The following is a 16,339-nucleotide window of genomic DNA, read 5'->3' on the forward strand; positions in this document are numbered from 1 at the left end:
TTTTAACTCTGTTTATGTAAAATCTCACTTCTCTCTTACACTACATTTAATTTTCTGGCTAAAACGTTACAAAATTAAATTATCGTTCATATGATATTCAGATATGTAAGGAAAACAACATTCCAACACCAAAGTATGTTATGAAAATCTCTCCGCAAGGCTATCCCAAAAATTTAATTAACGGTATTAGATTTATCTGGAATTCTCTTTTTCTCTTACTATATATACAAACATCCGGAACAATATATTATACATACTTAAAACTATTGCGAAGTTTCGGAAGGAAACTTAAAGGTTAATCATATATTCAATAGCTTTTAGTTTTTTTTTTATATTAACATGATAAACAGACAGACAAAACGCACAAAAAATGCGGCTTTAATCCTCATTAAATGAATTCTATTAGAACTCAGTGCACCAAATGTCTATGAACTCTAGTTAAATCTCTCGTGTTAATAAAGACATTTTTTTTTGGTACCATTGTGACGTAATGGAATTTTTTCCCTTGACGTCATATGAATGAATTCTTTAAATGTAATGCTAAAAAAAACAACAACAATTCAATGCACCAATGTCTATGAATCCTCGACAACTTGCTCATATTGATGAAGACATTTTTTTAGTCTGACTAGACCGTGTGACGTAGTGGATTTTTTTCCTTTGACGTCATATGGCATTAATTCTTTAAATGAAATGCTAAAAGAACTCACTCGATCCATAAATGTCTATAAAAACACTTGACAACTTGCTCGTATTGATGAAGACATTTTCTAGTCTATAGGCCGTGTGACGAAGTTGATTTTTTTTTCTTTGACTTCATATGGAATGATTTCTTTAAATGAAAGGCTAAACAACTCGGTATAGTAATGTTTATTAAACCTCATTATCTGACTTGTATTAATTTAAAAAAGACATAATAGCTAGAATTTGATCTTATCTAGATTTTTTAAATTAGTTCTAGATTTTTTTTACAGTATATCTAGGTTTTTAAAACTAGATCTATATTTATATTCTAATTAAAATCATTGTTTCTAGATCTAGAATTTCTAGGTCTAGTTAAGAATGATATAGACTAGATCAAGATATAGACTTTCAATTTCAAGACTTAAAGTATAGATTTTGATTTCCAAACGTCTAGATCAATATTGCAATGTTATAATATACTAAAACTAATCTACTATCTTTAAATTAAATGTTGTATTCAGATAGATTATCTAGGCTTTTTTTTTTTCCAGAAATCTAATTACATCTATTTTTTTTCCAAATTTATACTTTAGATCTAGATCTAGAAAGAATGCTAAATCGGAAGTTTAGTATAGGTAGATCTACATCATCATTCTAGCTCCATTTAAATGAACATTTTTTTTATGATGAAATGAAATGAAAATGAAAATATTATTAAATGTAAAAAAAACCCCAAAGAAATGATAATCGATTTTCGTAGGGAAAAGAAGGAACATGATATTGTTTCTGTAGCTGGAGAGACTATTGAAATTGTGCAAACCTTTAAATACCTTGGTACTATCCTAGACAATAAACTAAATTTTACTGCAAATACTGGGGGGCAGCAAAGATTACGATTACTAAGAAAACTGTCCTCGTTTAATGTTAGCGAAAAGGCCTTGGCTATGTTTTATCAGGCTCATATCTGCAATATTTTAAGTTTCAATATCACTGCCTGGTATGGCAATCTGAGCATTAAAAATAAGAATAAACTTTATAGAATCCTAAATGCTGCTGGTAAAATCATTGGCAAAAAACAAACCCCATTTGGGCAGTTGTTTGAGACAAACATCTATAAAAAAGCTAACAAGATCCTCGTAATAAAGAATCACCCTTTGTGTCAGGATTTTGTGATTTTACCATCACAAAAAAGATACAAGACACCGATAGCAGATCCAGACTAATTGATACAACTACGCTTAATATAAACTTTGTTGTTTTTGTTTTAAGTACTTTTTTTTGTTTTTCTTCTTTCAAATTGATATTTCCTATAGCCCCTTATAATTAGAAATACAATGGTCGATACTTCTTGGACGCGTTTCTAATCTTGCATCAAAACTAGAAATGGCCGAAAGTACCTTTTTCCTATATATCTTTTGCATTTTCACGTTCTCTTCTTAAACTAACGTTATTAGGCTGTGAATTTAAGACTAACCATGGACTAACTGATAGTGAAAAAAATTCTGCACAAAAAATATGGGGAGTTGGGATCAAACCCGATACAAGCTATAAAAAGAAAAGACCTGAAACAAACGTGCGAAACTATACGTACACATTACTTTATTTGACGAGTCTTTTACCCAAGATCTGGGTATTTTTAGGACTCATATCAAGTATCCGGCGTTTTCCGATACATAATTTTACACACAAAATAATTGTAGAGAAAAAAAATTGTTGTGATTTTCTGTATTAGCTAGCAGTGGTTCCCAAACTTTTTGGTCTCGTAGACCCCTTGCCATGTTTTCTGGTTATCGGTAGACCCCCTGCATAACTTTCAAATTTTTGCAAATTCAACATTAAAAAAAAAACAACTAATTTCTATCTGTACAAAAAGTAAAGTTCCCCTCAGACCTTGTGGTCTATAGAGCAGATGATGTAAAGGTCATCTGTTTCTGTTGCCTACGATTATCGAGGGTGTCATGTGGCCAGCACAACGACCAACAGCCTTAACTTTCCCCAACTAATGTCAGGTACCCATTAGAGCTGGGTGGCCTCAGAGGCGCCCAAAAGATCCCGAAATTAAAAATCCAAGTCTTCAACAGGATTCAAACTCGGGATCCCCGGTTCAGAAACCAAGCACTTTACCACTCAGCCAAAACGCCTCCTAATTTCTATCTGTAGAGAGTTGAAAAGTGAAAATGTAATTTAAAGCTACATATTAGAGATTTTAGATAAAATTCAAAACCAATTAAAGTAGCAATATGTATTGCTGGAATCTCCAAACACAATGGCCTTAAGTATCATTGTAAGAGTTTTCGCAAAGAGCAATTTCTCGTGTGTTTGTTGACGTTTCACGAGTTGCTCAAATATTGTGTCCGCGCGAAGATGTTATCACTATCGGGAGAAAGAGCGAAGGCGAGTGACTGTCGCCTAAACCAGTAAGCTTCGAGCATGAAGGGCTCATTAGTCTTGGCTAGCAGAAATAAAACTGAATTCAAAACTCTCCTGTCTTGCAACTCAAACATGGGAAAGGTTTTGTGGGTTAACCTGAGGAAAAATAAGGAGCCGGCGACCATAATGCAGTTTGCAGCACACACCACTACATCCTGTCAGAACCTGTGACGCTGCTGAGCCCAAACGTATATATGTAGTTTGCAAAGAATTACATATGAAGCTTTTAATTTTATAACTCATGCCACCGAAGCAACCTTGAACTGTATTGTTGCTTAAAGAAATTCTTTTAATAATATCAGATGTGGGTTTGTGTAAAACAGGTTTTAAAACTACAACGGCTGATAAAAATCAATGTTTTACCTATGGTGTTTTCGCATTTTGCCATAATAAATACATTTCCCCTTTCAGACATTGTGATGATGTTATGGTCATCTGTTTCTTTGGCCAACGGTTAACGAGCAGGGTGTCATGTGGGCAGAACAACGACCAACCGCCTTTACTTTTACTAACATAATTCAGGTACCCATTAGAGATGGGTGGACTCAGGGGAGCCCTGAAAATCCTGAAATTCAAAATTCATAGAGATTCGAACCCAGGACCCCAATTACGGAAGCCAAGCGCTTAACCACTACCACCACACCCTTATTTTGCTATAAGTGAACAGATATTGTAAGACTCATAAACCACCATCTTCTCTACATGATGTTGAATAGAGATTTTGTGGGTCTATTCTGAACTTTATCTTTGAATGTTCAAAAGTTTTTCAAATCTATATCTTTTTATCTGGGTGATATTGTCGCAGATGATCCTCAAGCGTAATTAGTTTCATATCGTCATAAAAAAAGGCAATCGGTAACCGCTTGGTTGACAAGGAAAGAATGAACAATTTTATATAGTCAACGCTAGACAGTCTACATTTCTTTTTGTTAAACATTATTTACATAAAGACAAAATTAAGTTATTGTTACAACATTTAAAGGAGGCAACTCAACGAGGTATGGGAACAAAGATAATACAAAGTTTAATCAACATAGATCACCAATAACAAGAACCGTTCCAATCTCAATCTTCTCGCACTTCCTCTTCCTCTCTCCCCGTTCATTTAGTCCATCCTCGTGCGCTGGTGCGCAACCATAGAGTCACTACAGAACATGGTCATTACACTGCCGCCTTCTTATGTCTGTTCGTCCCGAACTGACTCTGTTCCTCTCTCCTCTCCACAATACCGATACAACCGATCGACGTATACCACCTTGCATTTAGTTCGAGGACCCCTCTGGATACGGTATACCACGGCGTTGATTCTCTTCACAATACGATACGGACCTTCCCAATCCTTTTGTAATTTAGGCGATCTTCCCTTCCTTCTCTTTGGGTTGTACAGCCAAACGAGATCATGCTCTACAAACCCCGTAGAATTGGCTCTTCTATCATATCTGGTCTTCATGAGGTCGCTACTGTCTTTTATCCTACTCCGTGCAAGTGCATGAACCCTCTCAAGTCTCCCCCTAAGTTCTGTTAATTATTCGCTAGCTGTCGTTTGTTTTTCTCCTGGCAACCCGAATAAGAGGTCTGCTGGCAGCCGAAGTTCCCGACCAAATAATAATTTGGCTGGCGTATAACCAGTGGTTGCATAAATGGCTCCTCTATAAGACATGAGGAATAGAGGAATGTATTCATCCCAATCGTTTTGCTGTTCTACTGTCATCTTAGCCAAGTGTTGTATCAATGTGCGATTAAAGCGTTCCACCATCCCGTCTGACTGAGGGCGAAGTGGCGTTGTTCGAGTCTTTTCAATTTTTAAGATTTTGCAAATCTCCTGGAATAGCTTGGATTCAAAGTTGCGTCCTTGACCTGAATGTAGTTCCATAGGTACACCAAAGCGGCTAATCCAGTGTTCCACTAAAACATCGACTATTGTTGTGGTTTCTTGGTTTGGTATCGCGAAAGCCTCAGGCCATTTACTAAAATAGTCCATTATTACTAGAATATATCTGTTGCCTTTTAGTGTCTCAGGAAACGGGCCAGCTATATCCAGTGCGATTCTTTCGAATGGAACACCTACGTTGTACTGTTTTAGGGGTCCCCTTGTTCGACGTTGCGGGCCTTTGGTTGCTGCACATCGATCACATCTTCTGCACCAATCCTCTACGTCTTCCTTGTACCGACACCAATAAAACCTTTGTCTCACTTTCTCCAACGTCTTGTTAATACCCAAGTGACCACCCGTGGAACCATTGTGCAACTCTTGGAGTACTTCTTGGATTCTAACTTTTGGGAGAACTATTTGTAATCGTGTTGATGTCCCATCAGTAGATTCCCACATTCGCTCCATCAGTAGATTCCCACATTCGCTTAAGATGTGATGTTGCTTATTCAGGCTGTCTTGAAGTCAACCAATTACTCTGCAAGCGTTTGGGTGTAATTGTTCGGGTGTATTCCGTGTAGTTGAACAACAATACATATAGAATAAAACAACACCTGTTTTAACGAGTGAAGAGATGTAGTCAAACTCTGATGAACAAGTTCACATGGATTTATTCTGATAAAAGGCCACAGTAGAAGTCTCTGTCACTAAACACGTCGTTACCCTGGAGTATTCTATTGCTAACTGATTTTCCGGTCTCTAACCCAACATATCCCAAACGTCACTAGTCCCGTTCAATATGCGTCTTCTATGGTGCGTCGCTAAATAACTAACCTATATAAATAAGGTGTCTAACAAAGAACACCGTTTTCCACTACCATTGAGTCCCATTGTGCCCAGTACGCCTTCATGGCAGCCCCTTTTTCAGCAATGTGTTGCCAATCTGGCCGTTGTCCCTTCTCCTTCCAAAGAAGAACGGTTGCCAGATCCTCATTTTTCAGCTTATCCTCTCGGATATTCTCATCAGACCAAGGTCCTAAAACATTCAGGTCCAAACGTTGACAATCGATTATCTCTTCCTTTTCCTCAGCTTTCTTACAATGTTTGCATTCTGTTTTGCAAGGTCGTCGAGATAGCGCGTCAGCATTCTGGTGAATTAGTCCTTTTCGATGGTGAATTTCAAATTCATAGGTTTGCAGACGTTCGATCCACCTAGCGACCTGGCCTTCAGGGCACTTAAAAGAAAGAAGCCATTGTATTGCTGCGTGATCTGTCCTTAAAATAAATTTCTGCCCATAAAGGTACTTATGAAAATGTTTTATTGCATCGACGGCGGCCAGGAGTTCACGTCTTATGACACAGTAGTTCCTTTCAGCCTTTGACAAACTTCGACTGAAGTAAGCGATGACTCGTTCCGTTCCATCAATCTTTTGGGAAAGGACGGCGCCTATTCCGGTATTGCTTGCATCCGTATCCAAAATGAACGTCATGCCTGGTATCGGATAGGCAAGTATGGAGGATGAGACAAGTGTGTCTTTTAACATTTCAAAGGACTCTTTGACACTCATGAGTCCAGTTGAATGACCTCTTTTGTTCTGTCAATCGATGAAGGGGTGCACATATATTGGAGAAATTTGGCACAAACCGTCTATAGTACGTACAGAGTCCTAAAAAAACTTCTTAGTTCTCGAATATTGGATGGTGTAGGCCAACGTTTTACTGCCTCAGTCTTGTCAGGATCAGTGCTGATGCCGTCCCCTGATACTATGTGGCCAAGATATTTGACACTCTTCCTGAAAAACGGGCACTTCTTTGGATTGATTTTCATACCCGCATTCCTGATCCGTCCAAAAACTTCATTAGATTAGCCAGATGCTCTTCAAAAATCCTACCAGTGACTATAATGTCATCCAGGTATACAAGACACGTGTACCAATGAAGTCCCTGTAAAACGCGCTCCATCAATCTTTCAAAAGTGGCGGGAGCATTAAAGAGACCAAAAGGCATCACAGTGAACTGCCAAAGACCGTTGCCAGCAGAGAAAGCCGTTTTCTCTTTATCCTCATGATGCATTCCCACCTGCCAGTATCCGCTCTTTAGATCAAGAGTAGAAAAAATATGTGATCCAGCAAGCGTATCCAAGGTATCGTCTATTCTTGGGAGTGGATAGCTATCTTTATGCGTGACTTCATTAAGTGCTCTGTAGTCTACACAAAATCGCATGGATCCATCTTTTTTTTTTTTTTACTAGGACGATTGGTGAACACCAAGGGCCATTAGAGGGCTTTATGACCCCCTGCTGTCTCATTTGTTCTATCAGGTCTGTAGCCTCCTGTTGTTTTGCGAGAGGAAGGCGGCGTGGTGGCTGCCGAATCGGTCTATTTATTCCAGTATCGATCCTATGTTGTACCATGTCTGTTCTTCCGCATTTTGAATCATCAGATGGAAAGATGTCTGCAAATTTCATTATCAACTCTTTGGCTTTGCTATACTGCTCTTCAGATAGGTTCCCCTTGGTTTCTGTCAAAAGCCTGGTAATTTGAGGGTTGATCGATTCAGTGGGCGTAAAAGAAACGTTGTTAATGTTGCAATTCTTAATTAGGTCGATTGTATGGCATTTAGCAATGTAACTATCCCTTCGTAGATGCTTCTCCCTCAAACCAAGGTTCATGATTCTGACAGGTACTCTCTGATGATCTTTACCGATCATGACCAGCGTTTTCCCTACAGCCACTCCGTCGTAATTGTCTTCCGTTCCTTCGATTAGCGCCGTTCCCGACTTTTCATGTCCGTTCTCTAACTTTCCCCAAATAATTGATTCGGACTGTGCAGGCAGATTTGTATCCTCCGTCAATAGTATTTTCATCATTCGATTGTTTCCTTCTTCACTATCACCTAACAAAGGAATCTCCACATTTCCATACAACAAAGTTCCTCCGCTAATGTTAATGGAAAATCCAAATTTCTGTAGAAAATCTAGACCTAAAATGCAATCATCAGTTATGTTTGTTATAAAAAATTCATGCCCGAATGACTGACACCCGAGCTCAAATTCTAAGTCCGCCAGTCCTTTTATGGGCATCAGTTCTCCACTGGCTGTTTTCAGGGAGAAAAGACTCACATTTGTAGTATTATTGCTGTTTGCGACATTTGGCCGAATGACTGAACGTGAAGCACCAGTGTCTATGAGAAACCGATACCAAATTCCAATCCTTCATTCTACCATAAGACTCCTACTCTGTCCCAGCACAGCTATTGCCCCCCGAGTGACATTGACAGGGGCTCCCATTTTCTGGATCGCCGGTTTCTGCCCCTTGAAGCCGACGAATGTTAGTTTTCCTGATAGCCATTGGCTCCAGGCCATGCACCCCTTTCTGACTTGTGCTGAATCGCTTCTTGCTGATTAGGTGTTCTTCTACACATCCTTTGTATATGCCCAGATTCACCACAGTTCCAGCAACGGACCCTGGTCGCACGATGAGCTCCCTGTGACCGGCTTGGCTTATACTCTTCAAGAACCTCCGTCATCCGTCTGAGTACTTGTGTTAGATCTTCTTCCTGAACTTCCAGTCTCCGACCATGATGACTGTTGATGGATGCGTTCTTAGCGGCTTCATAGGACAGAGCGTACACAAAGGCTTCGCTGGCCTTACGCTTGCCACTAACTCTAATAACCTTTTTTAGCTCTGGATCTCGAACGGCATCGATGAAGGCATCAGTGACGATTACTTCGAGGAACTCCTGTGCTGCTGTGGGGTATGCCAGATGGGCAAGTCGTTCAATGTCCGTCTTTAGCTCTTGTAGGGTTTCACTGACCCGCTGTTGTCTGGTCTTCAGCTGGACCCTATAAACTTCCTGTAAGTGCTCGTCCCCGTATCGAAGCTCTATAGCCTGGACGAGAGCAGCATAATCCTGTTGGTTTGGAATGGATTGGAGTACTTCGGAAGCCTTTCCTCTAAGGGCCAGTACTAGAGCGGTCGCTTTTTCCTCCTCGCTGCCCCATTTGTTGACCTTAGTAGCTGCCTCAAACTGTCTTCTGTAGACTGACCAGGAGACGGACCCATCAAACACAGGGGGTTTCATCTTTACAAGCCCTTCGGGTAACATTGATCCTGTATTCATCTTTACAAGCCCTTCGGGTAACGTTGATCCTGTATTACTCACCGGCGCCTTGCTGAGCCCTTCTCTAACTTGAACTTTCAGTTCTTCTAAGTCTTTTTCTACCACATCGACTCTCTGGTTCATCGTGACCTCCATCGTGGTTATTTTCTGGTTAACCGATACCAATTCAGTCCTGATCCCTGAATCGAGTGTGTCTATTTTGTCCTGCATGGTTCTAATCCCTATATCAAGTGTATCCATTTTTTCCTGCATCTTACCTAGGAGTTCCATCTTTTCCTGCATCTTACCTAGGAGTTCAGTTATATCTGGCCCTACTTCGAATTGATAACTGTCCGGGTCTTCTTCTTCCTCAATCAGGGCCTGCCGGAGACGAGCTGTAAGTGTCTCCTTGCCACCACCAAGCTTTAGACCTCGATACCGAAGCTCTTGTTTTAGTTCTTTAATCAAAAGTTGGTCTAGTTGTTTCATAATAGGGGTAGCCATTACTAACTTACCTCCCGTTCGTTGAGTTGCCTATAATCCCACTTCTGATACCAATGTTACAACATTTAAAGGAGGCAACTCAGCGAGGTATGGGAACAAAGATAATACAAAGTTTAATCAACATAGATCACCAAAAACAAGAACCGTTCCAATCTCAATCTTCTCGCACTTCCTCTTCCTCTCTCCCCGTTCATTTAGTCCATCCTCGTGCGCTGGTGCGCAACCATAGAGTCCTTACAGAACATGGTCATTACATTATTTTAATAAGTATTGAAATTAAATACAAAAATTTTTCGTTTGAATAGCAGGATAAATATTTAAATGTTAACTAAGTTACAAATTATATATAGTGTGAAGAATTACATTAATGGAATGTAAAAATTAAAGTCACGACCTGCTTATATGAAATCTATTATCATGGACCCCCAATTTGTTTTTTCACTTTCGTAGACCCCTTGAAAGTCTTCGTAGACCCCTGGGGGTCTATATAGACAGACCACTTTGGGAATCACTGAGCTAGATCATTTGTAAAATTAATTATATAACTTAAGACCTAAACATAAAAGTATTCTTCATCACGGCATCCGTTATGACGATACCAGCGAATTCTTTATGGCATTTCTTCTTTTCCCTATTTCCTTCTTCGTTTTATCTTATACTAGACATATGTTTACCCGCCACCCGCGGGTCTTTATTTGCGCATTACTGTCGATATAGTCACTGGGATTGTTTTGTAAACAATTAAACGAAATAATAATGTAATAAGTAAAGCGAATGTGTCAATGTAAAAAAAGTGTGAATGAAGCTATTAAATCAAAATAGCTAATAGGCTTAATTAAATCCATTTTTTTTTTCAAATTAAAACATTTGCTTGTAGGCCTACATATATTTGATTAAAATTTGAGATGAATAGACTAAATTTTCTATGTTCATGTGTATAAAGTATAAAGTAGATCTTGAGGTAGACGTAGATCTAAATCTACACTAATCTAGAGTTCTGTGCTGCGCATGTGTGAACTTTTTTTCATGAATGAATATAAGCCTATCTCTACACGGCTACGCAGCTTTAGCGAACAGCGAACGAATGTATTAAAAATGCTTTAGAAAAACAAATTTGAATGTTAATTTGATTAAAATATCAAATGAATGGACAATAATTAGTATGTTTATGTGTTAAAGCATAAAACTATCTTTGCGAAAAGAAGTTTTATCTTATCTTATCTTATATAATACAGACGTTACTTCAAAAAAGAAGATGATTACGTCCTACGCGTCATGCATTTAGTCATGCATATTAACCAATGACTTAAATTCTGTATTCTTAGAGTTCAGTAAGAGTTTTAGACCTAGGCCTAGAAATAGACTCAGACCTCAGAAGAGAGATGTGTTAATGTGTAACCATTTGGTAATGTCTAATGAAAGAATGTTCGCCAGGAAATCTGTAGATATCAGGAACTAATTTATGTAAAAAATGCTTTTGGATAATCTAGTGGATTGGATTTAGATGTATGTTAAACGTAGCTAATGATCCTTTCACGTTATTTCTGTTTCGCTACGAAAATAAAATTAGTTTTGAGAAAATGGGTTTACCCGAAGGAAGTCGATACATTCTTATCTATTAAAAACGAAAAGAGCGATAGCTTTGTTAAATGAATGGGATTATAAAGTGAATAATTAAACGAAATAATGTTTAGTACGCGATTCATGAATGAATATAGATCTAGGCCTATCTCAACTCGGCTTCGCAGCTTTCGTAAACGAATGTAGCTTTAGAAAACCAAATTTGAATGTTTATTTGATCAAAATATGAAATGAATGGAATTTAATTAATATGTTTATGTGTTAAAGTATAAAACTATCTGTTCGAAGAGAAGTTTTATCATCTTAGAGTTGAATTAGAGTTTTAGATCTAGGGATGGGATTATAAAGTAAACAATTAAACGAATTAATATTTAGTACGCGATTCATTACGGAATTGTCTAATGAAAGAATGTTCGTCAGGAAATCTGTAATCACAGATATAAGGAACTAATTAATGTAAAAAATGCTTTTGAAACACAAAATTGAAGGTTAATTTTATTATATAATGAAATCAATGGATCTTCTTTTGTCTTTTCATGTGTCAACGTAAAAATTTATATGCGCAAAGTGTATTTCTTAAAATTAGATCTAGGTCTAAATCCTTTCTATCTTTTCTCATGTCAACATTGTAGACATGGCCTAGATCCATAAAATACTATAGCTGTAATAGAGTCGGACAACTTTATTTTTTTTGAGGGTCTTAAGTTTGTTTTAGGGCTACAATACATACACTACGGTCTAAGTTGGTACCCAAGGAACATTCCTGCCTAGTTTTATCAAGATTGGTCAAGCGGTTTTGATGTCTATAAGTAACATACATACATACATACATACACCACACATTCTACTTTATAATATAGATTATACAGACGCTACTTGGCTGCATTATGATGGCGTAACATGTTAAATAAAAATATATTTATATTACTACGTAACTAATAATAACTCTTTGTATAAATAGACATAATTTTCATTATTCCTGTAAGACAGAGTCATATGACAACTTTTTTTTTTTTTGTTATAGTATCCCGGACAACTGAGCGAGCATATAGCACTCCATCAAACATCTTTTCTGATCAGATGAGTCGCGAATGTAACATTTTTTATTTTTTTTTGTAAAATGTTGAGAAACACATAGACATAAACCCCTGGCGCTCAATTCAACGCATAGGGCTGCCAGCTCTCTCCACAGAAATCAGTCTTAAGCGACTTTCACAGCCACTTTCCGACTAAAAAAGGTGGACGGCCATGGCATTCCTTTTTTCGACTTTCATGTTTAGTCTAACTTTGGTGAACTTTGTTCGTCTTGTCTAATGATACGTCTCACAAATGTCAATCGACGTTGAGTAGCCTCTTCCATCAGACGGCGAATGCCTGTGCTGGAAAATATATCTCTATAGGTAACATTATCTTAGTATGTTATTCGTATGATCTTTCTAAATCTAGAACTAGATCTATAGTAACCTATAAATAATTAGTAGGCCTATAACTAGACTAGAACTAGATCTACTAAATCTAGACTAGATCAAGAATCTCTATATCAAGATTTTTGGGGTTCACCCCCCCCCGAAGTGAAACCCCCCCGCAAGGAGGGCGGATCGGAATTTAGTGACTGATTTTTTGCTTTGATTTTGTTTATTTTAGGAGAGATTTTAATACTTTGAGTTTAAAACCCCTTAACAGGGGGTTTTGCTGTTAAGTCACCCTCTTCTATAAAACAAAAATCTAAACGACAATTCACAAATTCCAAGAGCATAACTAAAGGGGGTTTTGATGTTAAAACCCCCTCTACAATATAAGACTATCCATATATCAGTCACCAGATTCTATGAGCGTAGCCAAGAGGGGTTTGTGTTTAAAAGCGGGGTTTGCAGCTAAAAACTACCTCTTAAATATAAACAAGCCTAGGTTACAAAGACAGTTTGTGTGAAACAAACTCAAAATCGGTCCCCGAAGTGGTCCACCAGAGTCTTCACCAGGATTGGAACACGGGACTTCTAGTTCCAAGTGCTTTACCCCTCAGCCACAGCATCTCAATATATTCATTTAGCGTACACTTAAATTTTTTAAAATAATGATTATTAGCCTTATCCATACATTCAAAATTAATAACATGTTACATTGTAATAAAGAGAAACTAAAAAAGATTTATTCTTCTAACAAAGTTAGATAAATTGGCAACACGAAAAAAAATATTCTTGCGCAAATAAAAATTAATATCTCCATTGTCATTTGTCATACAAACTAGACTAGATCTAAATCTAGATTCAAGTTCAAGTCTAAATCTATATCTAGATCTAAGTCTATATCTCAGTCTAGATCTAGAATCTTGATATAGAATCTACCATATATATATATATATTTAGACTACAACTCGTTTTAAAAACATATGTAGATCTGGGCTCTATTTAGTATTATTTAGACTGTCAAGTGTAGGTCCCTATAATGCGCGGCGTTCCTGTACGACCTCATCGTGGTCGCCTCGTGAACACTCCGCTCTCATGGAGTGGCCAAGGGTACTGGTTGCTTGCCGCTGATGAATGAGCAGCCGGCAAGTGTAAAAGGAAAACAAAGGGGTTACGTCCAACCCCCCCTCCCCGTGGGGCCCCGGGGCAACGGTTAGTAAGAGACTCACGGGATCTCCGAAAAGCGGATAGCGCAGGACACCAACTCGAGGGTTGGTCGGGTTCTCCTGATTCGCGGGTCTCTCTTTGGGCAAAGACTGGACTGACTGGCGCGGCCTTAGCGGGCTGCGTCGGGCGGACTGGTCGGCGTCCACGAGCTAGGCTCTAACTAGCCCGTTCCCTGGCGCGCTAGTGGAGGAATTCGCCGCGACAAATGGTAGTTCCAATACTGGGAATGTCGAGAAACGCGCGCCGCCCCACTCCTGCCTTGCAGGAAAATTATATGCCAAACTGTGGTGGTGATTGCTTGGGCAGGTTTCTGCCTTGCCCTTTGTGGCGACACAAGTATAGCGGGCACGAGCAGACCCGAACAGGCTCCGTGCGCCGGGTAGTGGGCGTCAGGCCTGGGCACGAAAAGTTTACTACTAGTCGCCCCGCGACCTCGATGAGGGGGAATTTGTCAGGTCGTGAAAAATTAGCTAAAATTCCTCCACCAAAGCCCTCTTCTCAACGAACACTGCATTCGTACCTCCATCGGAGGTCCGATTCGAACAAGGTTGATGGAAGTCTGCCACAACCTCCTGCCGAAATAGATACACGGCAGGCAAATACGACTGGAAGCGAAATAGCGACGGGAGCCTCGGGCTCCCAAACAACCCAACCTGACACTAGTGGGATCCAACCCACCCCAGGGACTAAGCCCATAAACACTAGGTCCCTCCTGATCTTGCAAATAAACATCTGTGGGGTAATCCCCAAGATGTTAGAGCTCTCAAAACTCATCCACGAGAGGGCAGTAGATGTGGCATTATTACAAGAGACATTAACTGGCAAACGTAATGCCAGTATCACCGGTTATACTGCATTTAAGTGCAAGTGCACAGACTGCCGGGGGCTCATTACATACGTACGCAACAATCTGGTTGCTACACAAGTCCCCGGTCCACGAGTGCATGGGCGTACCGACGCCATTACCCTTGAGGTACATAAACTCGGGCGTAAACTCACGGTAACTAATCTGTACAACACCCCCCCCAAAGCATGAAATTAGTCTCGAATATGACTGTACCAATATCAATATTCACAACGTCATCGCAGGAGACTTTAATGCTAAGTCTCAACAGTGGGGCTATGATTCAACCGACTCGTCGGGACATAAAATCCATGAACTCCTTAATAACTCTAATTTGTTCTGTCTGCAAAATAAACATACTCCCCCAACTTTATACCATACTGGAAATGGCAGCCAATCTAGACCAGATCTTACTCTAATTACAGCTAATTTAGAATCTCACACACAGTTCCAAGTCCTAGACGACATTGGGAGCGACCATAGGCCCATATTGGTCACAATTACCCTCTCAGAGGCCAGTGGTGTAACCCCAAAAGTTCCGTGGAAGTGGAGTTACACCAAGGCGAACTGGCCAGCGTACGAGGCAGCAGTCGACACTGCACTTATGAATCTAGCGGTGGAGGAGAGGGACGTCGATACCATCTACGGCGAAATAACAGCAGCTATGTTGGGTGCGGCCAAGAGGTTTGTCCCGCGGACTTATCCTGGCGTAAGGCAGAAACCAAAATGGCCGGCTTGTTGAATCGACATTTTGCTAAAATCAGCAAGCCCGAAAAGAAAACAGCCATATCCAAAGCCCTCAACAAAGAACGTAAAAGACTCGAGAGGGAGCCAGATGAGCCTGAAAGCCAAGCAACGTGCAACGCGCCCTTCTGTCGTGCTGAGCTGGACAGAGCGATAGCTAACTGCAAAAACCGAAAACTCCGGGGCCAGACAAGGTTACCCCTGAGATGGTAAAACACCTTGGGGGCATTGCAAGAGGTAAACTCCTGGAGTTTATGAATCAAACCTGGGCAGAGTCCAGACTGCCCGGGGCCTGGAAGAGTGCTATCATTGTGCCAGTCCTTAAGAATGGAAAAGACGCGACTAACGTGGAGTCCTACAGACCCATTTGACTAACCTCAACACTTGGCAAAGTTGCTGAGCGAATGGTTAACGAGCGGCTAGTTTGGTCCTTTGAGAGTGCCGGTATCCTGGCGCCAGAGCAGGCCGGCTTTAGGGCAGGCTTGAGCCCGATCGACCAGGTCACAACATTCGCACAGGAGGTGGCCGACGGGTTCCAGAGGTCCGAAAGCACGTATGCAGTGTTCATAGACCTAAAACAGGCTTACGACCGTGTGTGGAAGCAAGGCCTCTATCTTAAGTTAAGAGCCATGGGTGTGCGGGGCAAGATATACAATTGGATACAATCCTTTCTGTCTGGGAGGAGCACACGTACAAAATGCCAGCACTCCCTTAGCAAGCCAAAACAACCAATCAATGGCCTGCCTCAGGGCTCCGCCCTGTCCTGTACACTTTTCAATGGCCTTTCTGAATGATTTGCCCAGCTCACTACGATCCAAAAACTGCTTTTTGCTGATGATATTGTCCTCTGGTCAAAGCCGACCAAATTCAGACGGCACTTCAATCAGACCTCCATACCATCTCCTCGTATTGCGACAAATGGCAGATTTTGACAAACATTGCCAAAAC

The sequence above is a fragment of the Biomphalaria glabrata genome, chromosome 8 (assembly GCF_947242115.1).
Source record: "Biomphalaria glabrata chromosome 8, xgBioGlab47.1, whole genome shotgun sequence".
Taxonomy (NCBI): domain Eukaryota; kingdom Metazoa; phylum Mollusca; class Gastropoda; family Planorbidae; genus Biomphalaria; species Biomphalaria glabrata.